The sequence below is a fragment of the Streptopelia decaocto genome, assembly GCF_964273445.1.
Source record: "Streptopelia decaocto genome assembly, chromosome: 14".
Taxonomy (NCBI): Eukaryota; Metazoa; Chordata; class Aves; order Columbiformes; family Columbidae; genus Streptopelia; species Streptopelia decaocto.
In genome coordinates, this window is record NC_138669.1 from 1192006 (window position 1) to 1216033 (window position 24028).

The 24028-nt window shown below is 52.9% G+C and overlaps 1 protein-coding gene across 4 annotated transcripts in view; it reads right to left on the bottom strand.

The window, feature by feature from the left end:
• Window positions 1–23023, bottom strand: part of RALY (RALY heterogeneous nuclear ribonucleoprotein) — an 81317-nt gene extending 58294 nt beyond the window's left edge. For 2 of the 4 annotated variants that reach the window (XM_082065148.1, XM_082065145.1), the window contains exon 1: window positions 22906–23023. The gene's annotated coding sequence lies outside the window, so the exon portion shown is untranslated. Of the gene's footprint in view, window positions 1–11272; window positions 11460–22905 lie in introns of those variants that run through there. The other 2 variants (XM_082065147.1, XM_082065146.1) reach the window with 2 other exon arrangements.
• Window positions 23024–24028: the final 1005 nt, after the last annotated feature.

Here is a 24028-nt window from a genome sequence, read left to right on the forward strand (position 1 = left end):
GGCATGGATTAACAGGAACACATCACTGCCTGCTGGGATCTGCTTCTCCATCCAGCAGATGTGGGAGACCTGACACAATTCCCTCCTGCTCCCCAACCCCTCCTGATGAGATCAACCACCCATCGCTGTTCTGTCTTCAGGAAATTAAAAGGATGCTATGCGTGTGTCCACCCATAACCCAGACCTGACCCCAGCACATGCTGGTCCTGGCTATTTTACCAGAGTCCTCAGCAACCTGGTTTAAATAAGCATTTCCCTGACTCTAAACAGCATCATCCCCAGTTCAATTTAGCCCAATTTGTCCTAAATTGATTTCCCATTGGCTTAAGGGAAGAGCAAAACAGATTGCAAGAGTATTTCTGATTCATGCAGCTAAGCAGATCAATGCCATTTAACGTAAAGGTCTTGTTGAAGCAGGAATATCAACTTGAGATTCCTACTTCTGAGTATGAAGAGTCTTTTCCCCAAAGCCCCTGTGCTTTCAGGGGGCAGCACCACGGGTCCAGGTTACCCACGAGCTCACATGGCTGCTCCCAGCCAGGACACCGCTATGCAGCAAAGGGCACGTTCTTGCCATGTCTGCCCATCTGCCTGTTTTTCCAATATCCAATTTAAACCAAACTTTATTGGTACTAAAGCTAGATCATATGAAACATACTGCAAAATACATTAAAGGAGAGATAGAGCCACCTATCTTTATAGGATAAATATCTATATATAGTGCTCAGCACCTATCTTTATAGCTGGCATTACACATAGCTTATCCTTCTGCATTCCCTCCTGCTGTTAGGATTGGCTTTACAAAAACACCTGGGGAAGGCAGGTGATTAAATAGCCTTGGACTTCATTAAGATGCAAGTCAGATACTCAGACTCTACTGAAAGTCCTGCCATTAAACATGGTATATTAAATACAGTCTTACCTTCATATTATGCCTCTCATTTCGAGGGAGCCCAGAACACTTTGCAAACACGACACATGCTGCGCTGTCGTCACCTGAGAGAGTGGCGGCTGTTCCACATCCCCCACAACGTTCAGTGCGGACCTGCTCCAGAGTCACCCAAGAGGTGCCACCACGACAGCATCCCCGACACCCACCTGGTGTCCTGCTGTCCCTACCACCACTCCCCACAACCCTCCATCTGTTCACTGGGCACAAAGTCTCCTCAAGCACCACAGGCTGGTTTTCTTCCTGGGGTGTATGGGCTGAAGGAGCAACAATTCTAGACATACAGCTGTTTCCTACACTAACACAATCACAGAATGTCCTGAGCTGGAAGGGACCCCCAAGGCTCATGGAGTCCAACTGCTGTCCCTGCAGTGACACCCCGCAGGTCACCCCGTGTGTCTGGGGACGGTGTCCAGTCTCTTCTTGAACACTGTCAGGTTGGGGCCGTGACCCCTCCCTGGGGAGCCTGTTCAGTGTCCAGCACCTCTGGGGAAGAACCTTTTCCCCATGTCCCACTGCCCCTCCCTGGCACATCTTCTGCCGTTCCCTGGGCTCTGTCATACAATATAAAACATGGCAGTTCTTTGGCATCAGGATCCATCCTTGCACGTGGACCCGAATGATTTCTCTCTCTCTTGTACCACAAAACAACTTTTAGTCTTTATAAACTATGGTCACAGGTCAAAATTAGACAAAAAACATCAAAATGCATTAGGCATTCTGCTGTGCTGGGTTGCTATATGGATCAAAAAGTGTCAGATAGCAAAGATGATGAACTCATTGGCACTGCTGTGCATGGACAGGCACCCCAAGGCCAGTCATGGAGTCCAGGGCTCACAGAAGCAGGAAAGATCAAAGCTTCACGTTTCCTGTGGCTGCTGCACCATGTCCACTCTGTGACCCAGGGAGCTCCACAGCAACCCTTCCAGCTTCCCAACGCCTTCCTGCAAATTATTCTCCTCGTGTCTTCCCATTCACAGCGAAGACACTTCCCACCTCACCTCTTTGCACGATGTTGCTGAATTTGCCCTGGACTCTAAAAGACCATCCAATATTAAGCCTTCTTTCCACTCAAACTGTGGCTGCGATGTCTCCTTAAAATCCACAGAGCAGAGTACTTCCCAGGGGTTTTTGTGCCGGTCTAGTTTAAACCTTCCTGTGATCTCCCGCCTGTCTCATCAGCGATGCAGAGACGCTGCGGAGATGCCAGACATACCCGGACCGTTGTCACTCCAGTCATTAGCTCAGCAGCCTCCGATGTGTATTTTTCCACCATGCAGAAATCAAGTTGTGCAGATGAGCAATTCCCCTGCACCCGGAGCCTGCGCGTCCCCGTGCAGCTCTGCCCGGGGCTGAAGGGCGGGAGGTGCCTTCTGGCCTGGTTTTGTTAAATAACAAGTTTCTCTTTTAGTGAATTTTCCTCGTCAGCTAAAGCCTTCTTATTAGCTGCGTTTTCCTGAAAAGCCAGATACATGTTTTAGTAGACATAGCAATGGAATGCAAGGTCACTCATAAGGGTGGATGCACATCCCATGAGACGGGCAACGAGAAGCAGTGAACTGAAAGTGACCAACTAAGTATTCCATCCCATTCATGTGATACTTCATATAAAAGTGGGAGATCACGAGGATCTCATCTCTTTTCCTTATGGCGACATTAGCAGAGGACCTTCCAAGTCGTCCCTGCGAACTGAGGCCAGTGACAGACTGAATCCAGCTCCGGTTGGCTGCAGAGTCCAGTCCAGGACTTTGGCTGCCGGCTCTGCAGTTGCTGGGACTTTCCAGATTGGTTTTGTATATTTTGTATTATTTTCTCTATTTTATCAGTAGCATTAGTAAAACATTTCTAGTTTGTCCAACTCTTTTCTCTGTCCTTTTCCTCTCAATCTCCTGCCCTTAGTGGGAAGCGGCTGAAGGGGGAGGAGGGGGGCAGGGGGCTAACAATACACCTGCCACAGTTTTATTGTCACCCCACAATCAAACCTCAACACCCTCAAAGAAGACATGATGAAAAAGGTCCATCTCAATGCTGAAGAACATTCAGCCTCCAAACGCCACAGTGTAGCTCCGGCCAGCTTGGTTTCCTAATGACCGGGACACACGCACTTCTCTGACTCAGGAAAAGCCAACCCCACTGCTGGATCACAGCAAGGAGACGCCATGCAAAGGGACCCACGGGGTGTCACGTCACCTCCCCACACCGCCCCCCAAACCAAGGAACCTCCTGCAGAGCGGGGCACCCCCCGACATAACAGCACCCACCACGTGGGACCCACCGGGGATGTCACCTCCCTGCGCTCCCATCATTGGAGAACGCTGGAAGGGACACGTCCTGCAGGGCTGAGACGGCTCTTTTTTACCCTCACTAAATATAGAGGTAAGAGAGATCAAAATAAATGCACTGATTGAATAAGTGCTGGCTGCTGTGAAGAAGCATTACATAACCCAGCCATGAACCCTCCTGCCTACCTTGATTGAAATAATGGATTTTTTTATTCATCTTTCCCTGACATTTCCTTATTATCACTGCCAAGCCTAATGAATGCAATTAAAGCTAAAAGTCTCTTAATTTCTTTCCTTTCTTCTGAACAGGGTTTGTTTGGGGGAGTTTGTTTGGTTAAAAAAAAAAAAAAAGAAAAAAGCCCTGAAATGGAGCAGCGACTAAAACCACTTTAACAAACACAATTTGATATGCAGGAGCAAACCCCAGCCAGAACAGCTGTGCCACCAGGATCCCAAACACACGGGGAGTGTTCGTGCACAAAGCTGCAAAATGAACGCTAAATGTTGTGTTGGGCCAAGAAGAAAGCAAATTAACGAGGGGATATTTCTTTCTGCCTTGTACTAGTTTGGGCTGGACATGTTCCTTCCCACAAGCCACCAACACAGTGTAATCGGGGGGGCAGGCACGGAGCACAGAAACTGCTCAGCAAACTTTATCATTATTTTTCATGGTGTCCCGATTTTCCCTGCTGCCCTGGATTCACTGCGCCCTTCTGTATTTTACTGTCCTCTGCTTTATTTTCCTTCCTCTTCCTCATCTCTCTCTCTGCACATTTTTATCACAACACCCAGGTCTGGCTACCAAAAAAATCCTTCACAAGTCCATCATTGGGGCCAACTGTCCTGCTTTTACCAGATACAGAACCCCAGAATGTCAGGGGTTGGAAGGGCCCTGGAAAGCTCATCCAGTGCAATCCCCCCATGGAGCAGGAACACCCAGCTGAGGTTCCACAGGAAGGTGTCCAGGCGGGTTGGAATGTCTGCACAGAAGGAGACTCCACAACCCCCTGGGCAGCCTGGGCCAGGCTCTGCCACCCTCACCATCAAGAATTTTCTTCTCATCTTTCAGTGGAACCTCTTGTGTTCCAGTTTGCACCCATTGCCCCTTGTCCTGTCACTGGTTGTCACCAGAAGAGCCTGGCTCCATCCTCCTGACACTCCCCCTTTCCATCTTGATCCCCATGAACGAGTCCCCCCTCAGTCTCCTCTTGTCCAGCTCCAGAGCCCCAGCTCCCTCAGCCTTTCCTCACACAGGAGATGCTCCACTCCCTGCAGCATCTTGGTGGCTGCGCTGGACTCTCTCCAGCAGTTCCCTGTCCTGCTGGAACTGAGGGGCCACAACTGGACACAAGATTCCAGGTGTGGTCTCCCCAGGCAGAGAGAACCTCTCTGACCTACTGACCACCCCCTTCTAACCCACCCCAGGTCCCATTGGGTTATGTTGGTTTTTGCTGATCAAGATGAGCCCAAAGCAGCTGACAGGCTGCAAAACACGTTTGGCGCAGGTGAGTGAACATCCTCATGGATTCTCCTCCAGGGTTTCACCGTGGGCTGTGGAACAGATGGCCAAAATGTTCCTGGTACACTCCCTAGCAAGGATGACAGGACCCACACCCAGCACACATCCCACCCGGCCTCTGCGACAACACGGCCTAGCACAAACCTGCTAGTGACCGTTTCCTAATTAAGCACTAATTGGTCCGACACAGCAGTCAGAAGAGGAGCAGCCCCGGCCGGCCGGGCGCCGGTCCCCACGCGTGCCCGTGGAATGAGCCGCGCGTTTACACCCTTCATCTCTGCCACCTGCCGCCCCGGAGGAAACAGGCCCCGAAATTGAATCATCACACAGCAATCAATCCCAGATCAAACCTCTGTGAAATCAGAATTGCTTTAATGATCTGCAGGCTGGAATAGACAGGGCCCAGGGAAAGCATCATATACTTTTCCTCCTCAATTCATAAGGCTCCTATAGGAATCAGCCTTTGTTCGCAGGGAGCATTAGTGTTTTCTAATTAAGTATTAATTTAATCTACTATTAATTTTCAATTACTGTTATTACACAGGCACTTCCTTTTTCCCCAATGAGATGCCATGTAAGACGCTGAATTGCGAGCAGCTTTGTGGGGAGCTGACAGGCAACAGCTTTGCCTTTAAAAAGGGAAAATAGTTCAAAAACCCATTTGGATGAAGACATTCCATTAAACAAAAATATATTAAAAAAAACACACAAACCTTTCTGACTCATCTCAAAATACTATCAACAGCCGGCTTAGCCTGAAGGCTTAAATCACTTATGTACAGCATGTCTGTGGAGACTTTCATTGGAATTGACATTTTGACAACTGCAAAACAAACTCCGCAACAACCCAACCCACAACATGATGAGCAGCTCCCAAATAATTACCAACCAGAGCACAAAGACACCCAGGGAAAGGAAGTTCCACTGATCCCCCTCCTCCCGAAAGTTGCAGGTGAGCGCTATATTAAAAATAATCAAGTATTCTTCCTTATTAATTGTAGGTGCAGAAATAGCTCAGGATTTTCAGCACCACACAGTAGCAGGAGCAGCAGTGGCTCGGCTGGAGCAGAGCAGAGCGCAGAGGTTAATGAAAGGTGTTTTACTCGGGGAACACCGCAAGTAGGAAGAATGATTTTTGATTCAACTTTTTAGCTGGTTGTGCCAGACTATTACTTTGAAATGTATGAAGTTCCACCCAAGGGAAAGACGCAGCTGTGACGGGACAGTACAGATGTGCAGGACTCTTGCTGAAGTTTCACACAACTCCTCTGAGCCCCCCCCAGTTTACACCGTTAAGTCACCATGAAATCACAGCATTTCTCTCCTTTTGCGAGGCATAAAAAGCTGCTTCTCCCACCTCCTCAGGCCCTTTCCAGGGAGGACGGGGTGACATCCACACACCACCAGCACCCAAAAGCATCAGCGTAGGCTGGGGGAGCTCCTCACTGCCACCGCAATACTGATAAAAATAAAGTGGTGTCAAATCGCTTGGTCTGGCATATTTTTCTCTTCTTCCTTTAGAACAACAAACTCATGCTAATCTGCAACTGAATCCCACAGTATAGGAGGCACTGCTGACACCTCTACGGAAATAATTCCCGTTCCAAGGGACAAATAAGATCTCACCAACACCCAGGGTCATGTTCTTACCTAAAGGAGACTCGGGCTCTGCTGAATGGACAGGAGACGCCTGGTTTGGAACATTACTTCAGGGGTGGTCAGAATGAAAAGTTGCCCACAGAGGCCGTTTATCGCAGGATCATGTTTTATAGGTGATACAGCGCTGCAGCTCCTGGAGCGCAGGGCTTTGAGTTATTAATAATGAGTTATTTTAATAAACCGGAGCAAGCAGGGGACGCAGGATTCCCAGCTCTTGTGGCATTACCATATCAAAGATAAGATCAAAATAATCCACGTGTGCACAGAGGCCAAGGGAAACACACGTGCGGTCGCACCGTGGTGCGTCAGAAGGGCCGGCAATAGGGAGAGCAGCACTGGCAGCCAAAGGTCTTTGCCAGGAAAACACAGCCCAATATTTGCAAAGCGAGTAAATTCTTCACAAACCAGGAAAAGCAACAGTCACCCACCTATGTCTAGAGGTCAATGAATGCACAAGCCTACCAAAATACTTCAATCCTCCAAACTTTGAGGCTATTAGGAGAACTTTGAGGCTATTAGCAGCACCTGAACTCAGCCTCGTCCCATCCTCTCTTATCCAACTCTGAATTTGCATAAAATTAAGAAAGGCTTCGTGGAACTGCTGAAGTGCCAGCCAGGCTCACTCCCCTCGAAGCACAAACTCCATCCAAACCTTTCTCAGAAGGATTTACTGCCATGAAAGTGTTCAAGATTATTTGTTTTGACCTAAACAGCCATTTTGCGTCTCATGTAAATGCAGGGCAGGGAACAGCATTCTTCTGCCCTCTTTTTTATTTATTCTCCGAAAATAAGGAGTTTACAACCCAGTTTTAAAATCAAGGCAGGAGAAAAACGCAAAACACTCCAACTTCTCTGATTGCTTCCTAACCAGAACAGCTGAGAGACGCTCGACAGCCCCGGGGACTCCGCTCCTGCAGAACCCAGACACAACAGCACGGCACGTTTGTACCACCCATCGCTGTCTTTATTCTAAACCGCCCTGTCACCGCTGCGTCCCAGCTCACCTTCTGCCCAAAACAAGCCGCACAGGCTTCCCAGCGGGGCTCCTGACTCACCAGCACGTTCCCCTTTTAAAGGTCAACAGAAAAACCAAACCTCCTGACAACAGGGACTTCATGAGTTTCCCCTTAGTTTCAGCTGGTCAGCAGGGACTCGAGATTGATCGCACTCGGGAGCTCTCCTAGCACCGTTCATCTATTTAGGAAGAACGGAAAGAGCAGTCATAGGAAACATCTCGTCCCTCGATCCTGCTGAATACAGCAACAGAGCAATTAGCAAGGTGGTCTGTCCAGCAGAGACATCTGTACCGATAGTCCTCACACGCTTCACGGATTTACACTCTGGCAATCAGGATTCCAGCCAGAATTTTGCAGGATAGGACAGACAGAAGTTTTACTCCAATTCCCCCTCAAGTGCTCCAGTACAGCTCCTTTCCAAGCAACCCTGAGCAGCTCCACGAAGTCCAGCCCACCTCCCCACACAGGGCACCCACAACACAGCCCCAGCTCCCACGACACTGCTCCAGATCCACACACCGACCACAGCCAAGGCCACTCGCATGGGCCGTCTCCCACAGTTTCCTGCCCGGGTCACCGGGATCTGCTCACTGCTGAGAGGTCCCGACGTGCTGTCTGCTCACCCAGCTGCCTCAGCGCACAGAACCTCAGGTCCCATTTCGAGTCTCTCAGGGGGCTGGTAGTGCTTGTAGACAATTATTTATCTGGAAGAGCTGCAGCTGATGTTCATTTGCTTGCAGATGCAAGTTATTTGCTGAAGGAGGAGGTGACAGGTGCAGCCCTTCTTCCATTTCAAATGTTTCTCGATCAGCAGATCAGCTTTAATACTAGGAGTATCTTCCACGCTGCACTGGATTGCATAAGGACATCACATATCCACCTTCACCTGCTCTGGTGCTCCTCTGCCACCGTTTCACTCACGGCCGCTTGGAAGGTCATGGCAGCTGAGGAAAAATACTTTGGGTAGCAGAGCCAGTTCCCCCTTCAGCTTTAAAATAAACCCTAAATCCTCTACTTATCTGGTTTTAATGGATGTTCAGGGTCACATTTTCAAGTTTTTCCTTGTAGCTTCCTTCTGTGAGAAACAAAGTCCTTGGATCATCCCATGGCTTCAGCACTGAAGACAAACTCCCCAACACGTAGAAGCCAGCCAGACTGGTTGAGGTCCCCTGCTCCACGGACCAAGGAGATCAGAGGACCACGCTCAAGTGGGTACATTAGTAGAAACTATCTTTGATCCCCACTAGTTTCACCCTAGTAGATCATCTTCCAAAAGACCAAACACATCTGGATCTGAGGCCACGTCCAACAAGCAAAGGGAGACTCTGTTTTAAAGGAGTTAGATCAGGTGTCTAACATGCTCCTGGGCAAGACAGGTTACCTGTTTCCAGCTCATTTTATCTTCCACCACAGCCAGAGTCAGAACAGGTCAAGAAATAGCAGAACAGGGTTGGCTGGGGGGCAGGAAGGAGAGCAATTTGCATTTTAAGAAATACAGCAATAGAAACACAGGCTTCAGAGCACAGGAAACAGGTATTTTAGTGAAAGCAAAGCAAGAGGCACCTGCTGGAAGCACAGCACAGCAGCATTTAGTATTCTGAACTTAAGGCTAATCTGTTATGACACTCCATCAACCCTGGATACACAGCTTAGATAAATCTTTCATCAGTTAAGCTCATTGTCACAAACCTGAAGCACATGGTAAACCTCACGTACTTCACCTGCACACGTGTCCCCTTTGGGGTCTTTCCTTCAGGACATTCCCTGTGGAGCCAGCATGCGAATTTCGCGACTCTCTCTCCCTGGTTGCAGAAAGGAAATGCTGTCAAGTTTAGTCTTCATAAAGAAGTGAACACGCATCTGACCTACATAGAGTGCACAGATGTGAGCAGCCTCACATAGTACTCAGATTATTTTTTTCAATGCAAAAAAATTAACCACCCCCTGCTTCGGAACCGTGCAGGAACAAAAGGCGGCTGCGCACCGGAGCGCTGCCCCAGGCTGCGCCTGGAACTCGGTATCGCCACGTCCATCCCGGTTTAGATACACAGTTCCATGGATCATTTTCAAGATTGTTTAAGATGCAGCTTTTGTTACCAGGACTGAAAGGACTGATAACCTTGGGCAGGACTCTGAGGGATCAACATCTGTCCCTTGGGGATCTTTGCAGTTTTGCCTGACAGTCCATGGCACCGGCGCAGGGACCGAGCGCTGGATCCGCGCCACCGGGCGAGAACTACGGCACCTCCAGCGCCAACAGCCTTTGTATCTTAAATAAGCTGCGCGCTTCTCCACATCCAGATGACCGATCAAAAGCCCAAGTGCAGTAGGTGTCTGTTGTTGTAAGAGAATCCCAGAGTTTAACCTTGAGACAAAAAAGAGAATAGGTGTCCTGGTTTTGTTAAAAACAAGTTTCTCTTTTAGTGAATTTCCCTATCAGCTAAAGCTTCATGTTAGCTGCATTTTCCTGAAAAGCCAGATACACATTTTGGTAGACAGCAATGGAATGTGAGGTCACTGCTAAGAATGGATGCACATCTCGTGAGAGGGGCAACGAGAAACGGGTGACCAAAAAACAGTTGAGTATTCCATTCCATTCACATGGTACTTCATATAAAAGTGGGAGATCACAAGGATTTCATCCCTTTTCCTTATGGCCGACATTAGGAGAGGACCTTGCGAGTCGTCCCTGCAAACAGAGGCCAGTGACAGACTGAATCCAGCTCCGGTGGCTGCAGAGTCCAGTCCAGGACTTCGGCTGCCAGCTCTGCAGTTGCTGGGACTTTCCAGATTGGTTTTGTATATTTTGTATTATTTTCTCTATTTTATCAGTAGCATTAGTAAAACATTTCTAGTTTGTCCAACTCTTTTCTCTGTCCTTCTTTTCCTCTCAATCTCCTGCCCTTAGTGGGAAGGGGTGAGAGCGGGTTAACAATACATCTGCTATGGTTTTATTGTCACCCCACAATCAAACCTCGACAGTGGGAAAACAAGCAGATGCAGGAATATGAAACAACATGAAGGCTCCAACCAGATGTGCCAAGTTCCCAGCAAGGGAGCTCCCTCCCCGCACAGCAGCCTCGGGCCTCGCGGGAAGGCAGGAACGGCCGCTGCGCTCCCACCGCGCTGAATCCCTGATGCCACGCGGCCCCCAGAGCCCACCCCCGTGAGAACATCAGCCGTGACGGGGCAAAGCCCCTCAGAACGGGAATCCCGGGAGAGCCAGCGCGTTTGCACAGCCGGGACCGGGCTTGCAACGCCACCAGCTGCTTGGGCTGCAAGGCAGGTTCCTGCAGGCAGGTTTTGATGGAGAAAGACAAGAGGGCAGCGTAACTAACGTCAAAGAGTGCGAACCGGGAGCAAGGGCTCCTGGCTTTATTCCCAGCTCTGCCACCACCCAAGGTCAGGCCAAGTCACATGCCCTCCTACCTTTTATATATTTAGAGCATAAACTCGGGAGTCACCACAGCTTCCCACTAGCTACACACACAGAGCTCCGGATACCATCCTACTGCATGGAAAGATGGCAAAGACCAGTAAATCCTCCACACTTTCCATGTTTAAAAAACAAACCCTTTTCCCAGGGAACGAGGACAGCAGCAAGTCTAGAGAGCGGGAAGCCTTATCGATTGCTTCCTGATCTTCTTGAGTCCTACTGGAAAACCTCTAATAGAAATTAATTTGCTTATTCCTGTTTGTTCCTTGAATTTTATCAGTCTGCATCCATTTTACCAGCTAGTCTTTAGTCTACTTGCTAAAGACTCCCCTTGCTCACAACTGTGAGGCTCTGGAGGGGATAGAAACACATTAAAAACTTCAGGTAAGAGAAAAAATCCAAACTCACTACCTGCTCTTTGCTGGCATTTTAAAAACGAGCGTCACCCTGTGCAATGGGCACCAGCACCTCCGCAGCCCCGGCCTGCGTCCCAGGGCACGAACTCCAGAACCGTTCTCTCCTCTCAAACAGTAACTCAGTGGTTCTAGAGGCTGTTTTCCATCACTGCACAAAGCTCTCTCGCTCACATCACCGCCGCATCATTGTGGCTTGTGGAGACTCTCGGTAATGCTCTCCCTGTGTTACAACCAAAGAAAGAAACACAAAAGTGTCTATTTTTATAAGATATCGCCAGGCTGCTCTGCCCAACTGCATTTTGCTCCGAGACACGGCAACTTCTCAGGCTGAGCATATTGCTGAAGCATGGAGTTCATCCTCTTTTTGGGGACCCCGAAAGAAAAGGCTTTGTGTGGACATACACTGTTTACTCCCCATACATGCTATAGGTTGGCAACACAGCTGTGAAGACTCAGGCCAAGCTATAAATGACTTAATGGGTGAAAGCCTATGACTTGCTGTGCCAGAGTCGCATGCACCCATGCCTCACAACAAATTAAAGTATCAATGTTTATGCTACATATATGGCTAAAATCTATTAATTCTGAGGTCACAAGCACTGTGTTTTGCCCCTCTTGCAAGTCAGTATTTGAACAAGCATACACCATCAGCTAGAAGCACACAAAATTGGATGGTGATACAGCATCTACAAACTGGACTGCGGAAGGAAATGGTAATAAAAGCAACGAATGCAGAGGCCGGCGTGTGTTACAAGCAGACGCCGCTCCGGCTGCTGCAGCACCCGCGGCGCCGCTCGCGGGGTTCGGAACACGCGGCAGGAACCAGGCGAGAGGCAGCTCAGCAGGTCTGCAACGCGCTCCCTTCCAGGTTAACGCAGGAAGAGCGGTCAGAACGAGCTGTTACCACTGCGGTGCTAACAAAGTTAGAAAAAATAAGTATATGCATACATAAAGTAGCCATCAGAAGCATGCTACATATCGCTTTATTAAATTTTTGCTTCCTATTCAACTGTAACTTCTGGGCTTTTCTACACTGAATTAGCCACCTCCCGTCTCCTGGCTGTTTTACACAGAATGTTTTGCTGTTGTGGGGTGTTTGATCCCAGCCCTGGCAGCTCTCAGTGCTCAAACGGACAAGGAAGGAAGAGATCCACAGTTTCTTCTCCAGACCCCCGGCCAGCAGCCGCCAGGGCCGGGCATCATTTCAGCGCTGCATCACCGCACCACAGCATCGCCCCGCACCACAGCATCGCCCCGCACCACAGCATCGCCCCGCACCACAGCATCGCCCCGCACCACAGCATCGCCCCGCACCACAGCATCGCCCCGCACCACAGCATCGCCCCGCACCACAGCATCGCCCCGCACCACAGCATCGCCCCGCACCACAGCATCGCCCCGCACCACAGCATCGCCCCGCACCACAGCATCGCCCCGCACCACAGCATCGCCCCGCACCACAGCATCGCCCCGCACCACAGCATCGCCCCGCACCACAGCATCGCCCCGCACCACAGCATCGCCCCGCACCACAGCATCGCCCCGCACCACAGCATCGCCCCGCACCACAGCATCGCCCCGCACCACAGCATCGCCCCGCACCACAGCATCGCCCCGCACCACAGCATCGCCCCGCACCACAGCATCGCCCCGCACCACAGCATCGCCCCGCACCACAGCATCGCCCCGCACCACAGCATCGCCCCGCACCACAGCATCGCCCCGCACCACAGCATCGCCCCGCACCACAGCATCGCCCCGCACCACAGCATCGCCCCGCACCACAGCATCGCCCCGCACCACAGCATCGCCCCGCACCACAGCATCGCCCCGCACCACAGCATCGCCCCGCACCACAGCATCGCCCCGCACCACAGCATCGCCCCGCACCACAGCATCGCCCCGCACCACAGCATCGCCCCGCACCACAGCATCGCCCCGCACCACAGCATCGCCCCGCACCACAGCATCGCCCCGCACCACAGCATCGCCCCGCACCACAGCATCGCCCCGCACCACAGCATCGCCCCGCACCACAGCATCGCCCCGCACCACAGCATCGCCCCGCACCACAGCATCGCCCCGCACCACAGCATCGCCCCGCACCACAGCATCGCCCCGCACCACAGCATCGCCCCGCACCACAGCATCGCCCCGCACCACAGCATCGCCCCGCACCACAGCATCGCCCCGCACCACAGCATCGCCCCGCACCACAGCATCGCCCCGCACCACAGCATCGCCCCGCACCACAGCATCGCCCCGCACCACAGCATCGCCCCGCACCACAGCATCGCCCCGCACCACAGCATCGCCCCGCACCACAGCATCGCCCCGCACCACAGCATCGCCCCGCACCACAGCATCGCCCCGCACCACAGCATCGCCCCGCACCACAGCATCGCCCCGCACCACAGCATCGCCCCGCACCACAGCATCGCCCCGCACCACAGCATCGCCCCGCACCACAGCATCGCCCCGCACCACAGCATCGCCCCGCACCACAGCATCGCCCCGCACCACAGCATCGCCCCGCACCACAGCATCGCCCCGCACCACAGCATCGCCCCGCACCACAGCATCGCCCCGCACCACAGCATCGCCCCGCACCACAGCATCGCCCCGCACCACAGCATCGCCCCGCACCACAGCATCGCCCCGCACCACAGCATCGCCCCGCACCACAGCATCGCCCCGCACCACAGCATCGCCCCGCACCACAGCATCGCCCCGCACCACAGCATCGCCCCGCACCACAGCATCGCCCCGCACCACAGCATCGCCCCGCACCACAGCATCGCCCCGCACCACAGCATCGCCCCGCACCACAGCATCGCCCCGCACCACAGCATCGCCCCGCACCACAGCATCGCCCCGCACCACAGCATCGCCCCGCACCACAGCATCGCCCCGCACCACAGCATCGCCCCGCACCACAGCATCGCCCCGCACCACAGCATCGCCCCGCACCACAGCATCGCCCCGCACCACAGCATCGCCCCGCACCACAGCATCGCCCCGCACCACAGCATCGCCCCGCACCACAGCATCGCCCCGCACCACAGCATCGCCCCGCACCACAGCATCGCCCCGCACCACAGCATCGCCCCGCACCACAGCATCGCCCCGCACCACAGCATCGCCCCGCACCACAGCATCGCCCCGCACCACAGCATCGCCCCGCACCACAGCATCGCCCCGCACCACAGCATCGCCCCGCACCACAGCATCGCCCCGCACCACAGCATCGCCCCGCACCACAGCATCGCCCCGCACCACAGCATCGCCCCGCACCACAGCATCGCCCCGCACCACAGCATCGCCCCGCACCACAGCATCGCCCCGCACCACAGCATCGCCCCGCACCACAGCATCGCCCCGCACCACAGCATCGCCCCGCACCACAGCATCGCCCCGCACCACAGCATCGCCCCGCACCACAGCATCGCCCCGCACCACAGCATCGCCCCGCACCACAGCATCGCCCCGCACCACAGCATCGCCCCGCACCACAGCATCGCCCCGCACCACAGCATCGCCCCGCACCACAGCATCGCCCCGCACCACAGCATCGCCCCGCACCACAGCATCGCCCCGCACCACAGCATCGCCCCGCACCACAGCATCGCCCCGCACCACAGCATCGCCCCGCACCACAGCATCGCCCCGCACCACAGCATCGCCCCGCACCACAGCATCGCCCCGCACCACAGCATCGCCCCGCACCACAGCATCGCCCCGCACCACAGCATCGCCCCGCACCACAGCATCGCCCCGCACCACAGCATCGCCCCGCACCACAGCATCGCCCCGCACCACAGCATCGCCCCGCACCACAGCATCGCCCCGCACCACAGCATCGCCCCGCACCACAGCATCGCCCCGCACCACAGCATCGCCCCGCACCACAGCATCGCCCCGCACCACAGCATCGCCCCGCACCACAGCATCGCCCCGCACCACAGCATCGCCCCGCACCACAGCATCGCCCCGCACCACAGCATCGCCCCGCACCACAGCATCGCCCCGCACCACAGCATCGCCCCGCACCACAGCATCGCCCCGCACCACAGCATCGCCCCGCACCACAGCATCGCCCCGCACCACAGCATCGCCCCGCACCACAGCATCGCCCCGCACCACAGCATCGCCCCGCACCACAGCATCGCCCCGCACCACAGCATCGCCCCGCACCACAGCATCGCCCCGCACCACAGCATCGCCCCGCACCACAGCATCGCCCCGCACCACAGCATCGCCCCGCACCACCGCCCCCCGCACCACCGCCCTCCGGCAGCAGCAAGAGGAAAGAACCCACTGCTGCAATGAGGGGAGAGCAAGCTGGTTTGCAACGGGATCCCACTCAAACACACGTGCAGCTTTTGCCTTGAAATCAAGGAGCACTTTGGCTTGTTTCTTCCCTGGAACCCCTGCTGCTTTCCAGACCAGGCTGGAAGGCAAAACCGGGAGAACCGGGAGCAAACACATCAGCCAATTTATAGTTTGGCTGAAAGAGCTTTATTCTCCTGGACCATATACAGAGCCCGGTCATTTTGGGAAAAGAGGTAATTTAAAATACCTTTTATACTGTCTGCTGGCAGAACAAGATGAAGGACTGTAGGAGATGATCAATGTTTAAGCCCATCTTCAAAGTGATTTGGGGAGCTGCTGAAAATAAACCAGCAGCCATGGCCCAGGAGCCAGGGTAAAAGCTGACAAAGAAATTGCTGCTTTTCCTAGGCAAGCAGAAGGCGGCTAATAGCTCCGTTCAGAGCCTGAGCTCTCTCCCCTCCTAATAGGAGCAGGGCAAGAGACTAAATTTAAATTTCTTCCTCACAACAACTTTAATTAAAATCATCTAAGCCCTTCCTGCCATGAGGTGTAACTCTGTCACAGGAGGTATTAGCAAAGCCCGGCTTATTAACATGCCCTCCCTGACAATGCTGTTCATAGCGCTGGGGAGCTCGGCTGCAGGAGTGCCCCCCAATGCTCACCAGGCGGGAAGAACACGGCCCAGCTTCAACGTGCACCGCTGGCAGCCGCCATTCCCCACGTGCTTGTGAAGCTGCTCAACAGCATCAGCCTCACCGGGCAGCCCACCCGTGGAATTCACCATCGCCTGCGCCTCGTGGGTGCCAAGATGATACTGGAGGTAGAGAAAAGACCCCTCTGCATGACATTAGCTGTACCAAGGGTGTTTCAGTCGTTTTATAAGCACAAATCCACAGTCTGGGTCCTCATCCTTGTGACATTCTCTCCAGCGCCCCAGTGCCTGCAGCGATGGGGGGAGGTCTGGCCCTGGGTACCGGCTGGGACCCCCCAAACCCGTCACAGCCAGGGCAGCATGAGCGCCAGGCCCAGCTCCACTGGCTCGTTGAAATGCGCGAGCACTCGTCTTGCCTGCAACTCTTACTAAACTTTGGAGGAAAACGCGAAAAATAAAAATTTAAAAATTAAGCCCAAGTTACTAGAGGGGCTCCAGAGGATTTCTGTAGTGCTTATAGCTCTCACCAACTCCAGGAAGAGGCCCTAGGGCTTGCTTGGTAAGAGTTACATGCACTGCACATTGGTGCAGAACCAACGGTTGCAAGCAAATACCTGTTTTACAAGCAGACACAGCCCCAGGAACAGAAACCAGGAGCTGTTGAACTCCCAAAGCACCACAGCGTCGCCCTTCCAGCAGAGACGTGCCCAGCCAGGCCAAGCAGCACCCTCAGCTCCGCAACGTTCTGTCCCACAGCAACCACAGGGCTGCTCAAAGCTATCTAGAAAAAGAAATTAAAACTACGGTGGAGGCTAAAGGCCTTGCCCCAAACTATAAGCCCAGTACCAGCCACCTGGAATCTCCTACATAGGGGCCATATTTCAGACCAGGAGAGTCACCTTGAAGTCCTGGCAAGTCCAGGATGGAACTGAGAAGAGCAAGTGAAGACCAGATGAAAGAGGTTACAAAATGCGGACAGCACGGCCTGCCAGCCGACTGTCATACAACACCCACGCAAGGAGCTGCTACAGGCCACCCCACACGGTCACGGTCCAACCCTCTTCACTGGAGCACCAGGTTATCCTTATTTCTCCAAGTCAGTGGGCTTCATTCTCAAGTTAAGCTCAAGCAGACCTCCCACCCCAAGCAGAGGTATTTCCTCCCTGCGCAGGAGAAGTGACAGAAATGCTGTTCCCCATGTCCTTCTAACAGCGGGATTTTTTCCTCACAAATGCTCCCAAGACAGTTTTCCAAAAAAAGTTTGCTAAAGGCATGAAATTTACAATAATAAAGACATTGAGAGCCCAGGTGAGGAACATCAGAACCCACTTCCACCATCCACCTTGCCAGTCTAGTCCTGACCTCACACATTCATATATTAAAATGAATAATAGCGTTGATATATTCGCAGCTTCCAGAACAAGCGTCCATTCCCATCATTTCCACAGCACCTTCTCTGGCAGAAACCGCCACCCTGACCCCCTGTTTGATGGCTCTCTGGGGCAGGTGAGCCCCACAGGGAAGGGCGTTCTTGCTCCAAGGAGGGCGAGATGCGGCAGGAGCCGCTTCGTCCTGGCACAGGAGACAGAGCTGCCTTGGTTATTGCTCTTGCTCATGCATTTAGCCTGACAATTCTTCCTCTGTTTGTAACAGCCATCAGAAGATGAGTTCACATTCATTCCCGCTGCGGCTGTATTTGTTGAAATATAACCCACTCGCAAACGCATCAGGTAAAGCTACGTCACTTTTCAGAGCCTATTGTTCGATACCACCACATTCTGAAGATGCCGCAGAATTCACCTGGGAATCGCTGAATTCACACTGACACAGCCCGGGGGTGCCCACGCTATTCACCTCATCCTTGTTCGCTTAGAAAACACAAACAAAAGACCCAATGCACCCGCAAACCGCACAAACCACAACGCGGCATTATGTTTTCTATTCTAATGGCAGACTTTTTGGAACGAAAGCAAAAAGGACAGTTGTGCAACATTCACTGGCGAAGTCTACAAATGGATGTTCAGTAAAGGAAATTCTGCTGCAGGTGCAGAAATGCGACTGAGAGCGAGTCCAGCGTCCTGCTGTTCAGCTCCAGCATCAGGGGAGAAGAAAACCTCAAAAGCCCTTAAATCAATGTGAGGACCTTGCCTGCTAAGGCGAGGCCAAGTCTTGCCTCAGGAGCTTCTCCCCGGCATGTCTTGCTCTATGTCAGTATTTGGTTTCGACGTCTCAAGGCTTGCTTTTTAAAAATATTATTATTATTAACATTACGTGCCAGAGTGACAAATGCAGAATCCACCCGCCTCAAACAGTCAGAGCGGCCCACAGGTCCCCCGGAGATGGTCCATCCACCCCAGCTCTCCTCAAGGTGGAAGATACCAGAGACCTCCAGGAGCCGAACAAACGGGATTGTTTGTGTTGCCCAGCGTTGTACAAGAGCCACAGAGATGACTCGCACTGGGTGCCCAGAGCACGGTGACAAAAAGCCGCTGTGCCCGGGGGGAGGCCGGCCCAGGGACACCCTGCCCTGGCCACGTGGCTTCAGACACCAACAGCAAGGCCCACGCTGATTTACAGCTGTGAGATTTCTCGTTTTATTGAGGAAAGTCATGACAATATTCCCCATATTTCACCTTTCTTAATCCAGAACAACCTCGCTGGGAGCTCACGGAACCGCAGGCCGCACACCTTCCACATCCACGCTCCAGCACCGCCTGGCCCGTCCACACACCCGCCCCATCTCAGGCTCCACAGAAGTGGCTTCTCTTGTTTGCCCACGGCCTGGCAACAACAGGATACTATTTCTGATTGTTTTTATACTATTCCTGGTTGGTTTAAGCTGCACGAAACACAAGAAGCCACAAGAAAAGCTTTACATTCACTATTCGCATGCATACTTCTTATCCACATGCAAGCTGAGGATTTCCTAAGACATGCAAAAAAACCCACCAGTCTTTGCTTTACTCACTGTTACAAGCCCTGGCTTTGGTAGTTCCAGCATCTTAAATGCAAAACTAGACACTTAGAAGCAGATGTTAATTCTGCAGAACACTGGTTTTGAGTCAATCTCTGCATCGGTGTCACTTCCATTCTGCCTTCTGCAAAGCACATCCAATTAATTTTATATCAAGATGGAGCTAGCAGACACCTGACCTTTGAGTGAAATACAAACTTTCAGGTGAGAACCACCACATGCAATATTACTCACTTGAATTAAGCAGGTACACTGGTGGCAAAAATAAAACCAGACAATTCACACCAGGCTGAAGAAGCAGCAGCATCCCTGTGCACAACAGCAAAATCAACTTAATAATAAATGACAACTTCTGAAAGCCTTGACTGGGGATTCATCCTTGGCATTTTTCTAGGCCAGCTTGAAAACAAAAGCTTTGTCTTCTTAAAATGCAATTGCCTGAGGCACTTCTTAAAAAAGTGACATAACTCAGGTCTGAAAAACACCTCCCGGGTTTCAGATTCTCCTAAGAGCCTCTTTGCTATTCAGCTTGATCCAGATTACCCAGAGCAGCATGAACTCTGCAGATTCAGCCTTGGCTACCAGCACAGGTATAAAAAGCGCACATTTATGATTTTTTTTTAAACGATTTAATTAAAGCTGTACAGTTATAAAAAAGAACTTGTTATTGACCCAAATGGCTCCTCTCTCCCTCCCTTTTCTTCAGTAGGTTTATAAACACTCTGATGACATTTTATTCTGAATTCCACTCTGCTTCCCTGATTTCAGAGGGGATTTTCCAAGCACATTTCTCTTGCTGGGTGTTTTCGATCTTCCCATTACAAAGCTCAAGCTGTGAAAAGAATGAGCAAATTGTTTTGGAATCAAAACTGGAGCCCAAAATGTGTTTCCTTGTTTCTTCTCCACTCCACAAAACCCTCTTCACCTCAGCAACCGTGCAGTCAATGCCCCTGCACTCTTCAAACGCGGGACACGAGCCCTGTGCTGGGTGAGACCTCATGGGAGCAAGGCAGAGGAAACTGTGATTCTCTTCAAGACAGGCACAGCTACTCCTAATATCAATAATTAACATGTTGGATATCTCTACAGCACCTTTAGCATACCAGAGATTATGATATCCACAGGACATTTTCTTTGAGTAGACGCAAGTTTACTTCTCGGTCTGAAAACTCCTTCTGCAGCCATCAATAAAGAACTAAAATCAACAGAAGTTCAGTTGCTTTTATTGAATAATTTGGGATGAGGAAAACTGAAAACTCCGTGGGTGCTGGGAATGTGTTAGCAACTTATTTTTCCAAACGATCGAGTCTTATGACTTATTCAACATGAATTGTTCTCTGTCAAGAGCTTAGATCCTCACTTTACAATTCTTAAATAAAACATCCTTCCAAAACTCTCTGCCTGTGATCTGCTTTTTCTAAAGAAAGTGGTTCTTAAGAGACCCAGCTTTTTCTGCTTTGACATTCCCCTGAAATCCATCTACAACATCAGCTTGACAGGAGTAAAACACGGGCAGCCCTTCCCGGGCACGGCGCGGTGAACTCCACAGCGTCCGCACTGACACCCGCGCCCGACGGGAGGGACGGCGCAGCGCAGCGCCGGCACAGCGGCACAAACGCTTCCAGCAGCGCGAGCAATAAACCGCACGACAAGCTGTCACTGAGGAGCAGCTCATAAACGATGCTACGGAGCCACACTGCTGCGGTTTAACCTGAGGTTTTGCTCATCACACAGGTTCCTGACCTCCCTGGTCACCCGTGGAGAGCAGAAAAAGGTCCTTCCCTGTGCAGCAAGTCAGCGCAGGCTCCTCATGCAGGAGCCCCGCTGCTGGCTGTGCTCAGAAAAACTCCTTCCCTATGCTTTACCTTGGAAGAAAATAATGCAAAGAGCCCAAACCAGAACAACCTGCAGAATAAAGGACAAAACGCGGGTGAAAGCACCACCTTCCCCTCCCCAACCACAAAGAGCAGGAGCACCTGTAGAGGCGAGAAGGGACAACCAGAGCGCTGCGACACGGCCGAGGTGACAGCCAAAGAAAACAGGCTCAGCCCGGACGCCGAGATCCACAGCAAATACCAGTGCTGACCCGCACCCAGCCCCTGCCAGCCCGGGAGAAACGCCAGCCCGGCAAACACCGGCATCAGCTATCGATCACCTCACGGTATTGATTTGCAGGGGAAAGAAAGCAATAACTTCCTCAATATGAAATAGGAGGGTCTTTTCTTCTTGTCTCAGAAATAAGCTAAAGCCAATCACGATGCTATTAACCCCAGTCTCCACTAAAGCAGAAGAGCGGCCAGAAACAGAGCAGCTGCGGAACGCGGGGAAGCCCCGCAGCCCAGCACAAGCTGGTTCCCCACTTGGCCTTACAGCCCAGATCTTCCTCGCGCCAAGAAACAAAAAGAAACCCAAACCCCACCAAAAACAGCACCCACAAAAACAAACCAGAGAATTACACTCAGAAGCACAGCTGGGAAAATAAAGGTGAGCATCCACACTGTTCTCCATACAGGCAATTTATATCTTTGCCTTCCACGTTCTCTAATCATAAAAGAAACGAGCCGTAGGACCACCGTTATAAACATGCAGCCACAGCCAAACTCGCTGAGAGCCAAAGGGTTCTGACAGCAGCCCGGAGTTAAAACTGGAGTTTCATATACATCACCTCAAACAGGTACAGAAATCTCCAACCCAAACGTATTCATGACAGGTGACATTCCCAAACGCTAGAAAATCGCCTTTTAAGAGATGGTGGGGCTGCTTCTGAAGCCTCTTGGCTCCGAGGGCACAAACCCAGGCGCGGCTCGAGCTGCCGCGGGAGCCGATCGGTCTCGTTATTTATCCGGTTGTATCGGTACGAAGCGTCTCAGGCAGCTCCCGCCCGCCCAAGGGGCCGCGCTCCCGGAGAAGCCGACAATTTACACAAAGTAACTTGCGATCGTTGCGGTCGCTTTGCGGACACCCCTCCCGGCCGTGCCCCCCGTTACCGAGCACCGCGGGGCCCGTCGGGACCGGCTGACGCGGCCCCACGGCGGAGCGGGGGCACCCGGGACCCACACCCCGGCGGCAGCGGGGACGGGAATGCACCCAGCGGCCGCTTTTCAACGCCAAAGTTTCCCGTCCCGCAGGTGCCGGCACGTCCGCGCAGCCTTCCCGTTGAAAACGGGGAAACGCGGGCTTGGGGAAGAAAAAAAATAACCCTAAAATATAATTAAAAAAAAAAGAACCGAAAAATAATAAAAATTAAAAATAAAAAGTAAAAAGAAATAAATAAAAGAAAAAAGGAAAAAAATAGAAAATAAAGGAAAAACAGGAAAAAAAAAAGAGAAAAAACGGAAAAAAAAAAGAAAAAAGGAAAAAAAAAAAACACCACAGAAAAAAAGGAAAAGAAAAAAAAAAAGAAAAAAAAAAAGGAGGAGAAAACCAAACACGAGAAAAACGGTGAATAGAAGGTAAAGGAGAAGTCTGGAGGAAAAAAAAAAAAAGAGACAGTAATTCCTTTGCAGCCAGACCCCCGCGGCGAGCGGAGCCCCCGCCGACGTCCGCCCCGTCCCGCAGGGGCAGCCCCGCCGAGCGCAGCGGAGCCGACGGGCGGTCGGGCGGAGGCAGCCCGCTGCGGGGTCCGCCGGCCCCGGGGAGCAGCCAAGAGGGACGCGGCCGGAGCACTCACCGAGCAGGCCGTGCCGGAGGGAGGCAGCGCCGGGCGCGGAGGATGCGGAGGATGCGGAGGGAGCGGAGCGGCGGCCCCAGCCCGGCCCTGCCCGCCTCGCCCCGCGGGAGCCGCAGGCACAGTGCCGCGCGCCGCCCCGCGCGCCGGCTCCTTCCCGCCGACCGTACCACGGCGCGGCGCCGGAGGGGGGGGGGAACACAAGACACCGGGCGGCGGGAGGGGTGCCCAGGCCGGCAGCCGCTGCCCGCGCCCGGTGCCGATCCGAGCGGATCCGTCCTGCGGGGCTGTGCTGTGCCGCGCCGCCGGAGGTCGGCCCAGGGCAATGTCGTTTCCCTCCCCGTACCCCTCAGCTCCCCTCCCGCTCTGCAGCCGGCGCGGTGGAAGAGTCCAGCGTGGTGCTGGGGCGGGGAGATGCTCCGGCTGCGGGGCAGGTGGCGACGGGTCCTGGTGGACGAGGGTTCGGGTCCCGCAGCCGGCGCTGGGGCCTCCAGGGGCTGCAGAGCAGCCGATCGCTCCGTGTTTTAACCAGATTCCTCCAAATCGCAGCCGACGCTCGTACCCGCAGACCGCGCTCGTCCGCCCGCGCCAAGCAGCAGAGTTCCCCGGTGAGCGCCGCCCGGAGCGGGGCACCCAGCCTGGGGCTGCACACCGGGACCCGGAGCTGAAACTCCCCCTCTGCCGCTGCTCCTCAGCTGCTCTAACAGACCGGTTGGCTTCTCTATTTTGGGTTTGATTGCTCCTCACACTTATGAGGAAGAAAACAAATTCTTATAGGAATCAGATGTTTTCTTAGCAGTGTTCCTGGTCAAACATTTCTGGGATAGTGCCATAGCACAGATGATTCATTGGCGATCAAGGCAGAGACAGATCCCCCCCGAAGCATTCTCTGATAATCCCAGCATGACTGTAGTGGCATTTAAATGCTCAGTTACACAAAACTAGCCAGCATAATGCTCAGAAGATACCTCTGCAGTGGGTTGGTCAGTAGGATGAGACCCCATAATAAGGTGAACGCTCTTGCCAGCATCAAGACCTGACTCACCAAGGGCTGGAGACAAGATCTCTGGTACCTACCAACCCAGACGTGAAGAAATAACTGTTCATTCCGCTCAGTTTTTCTTGG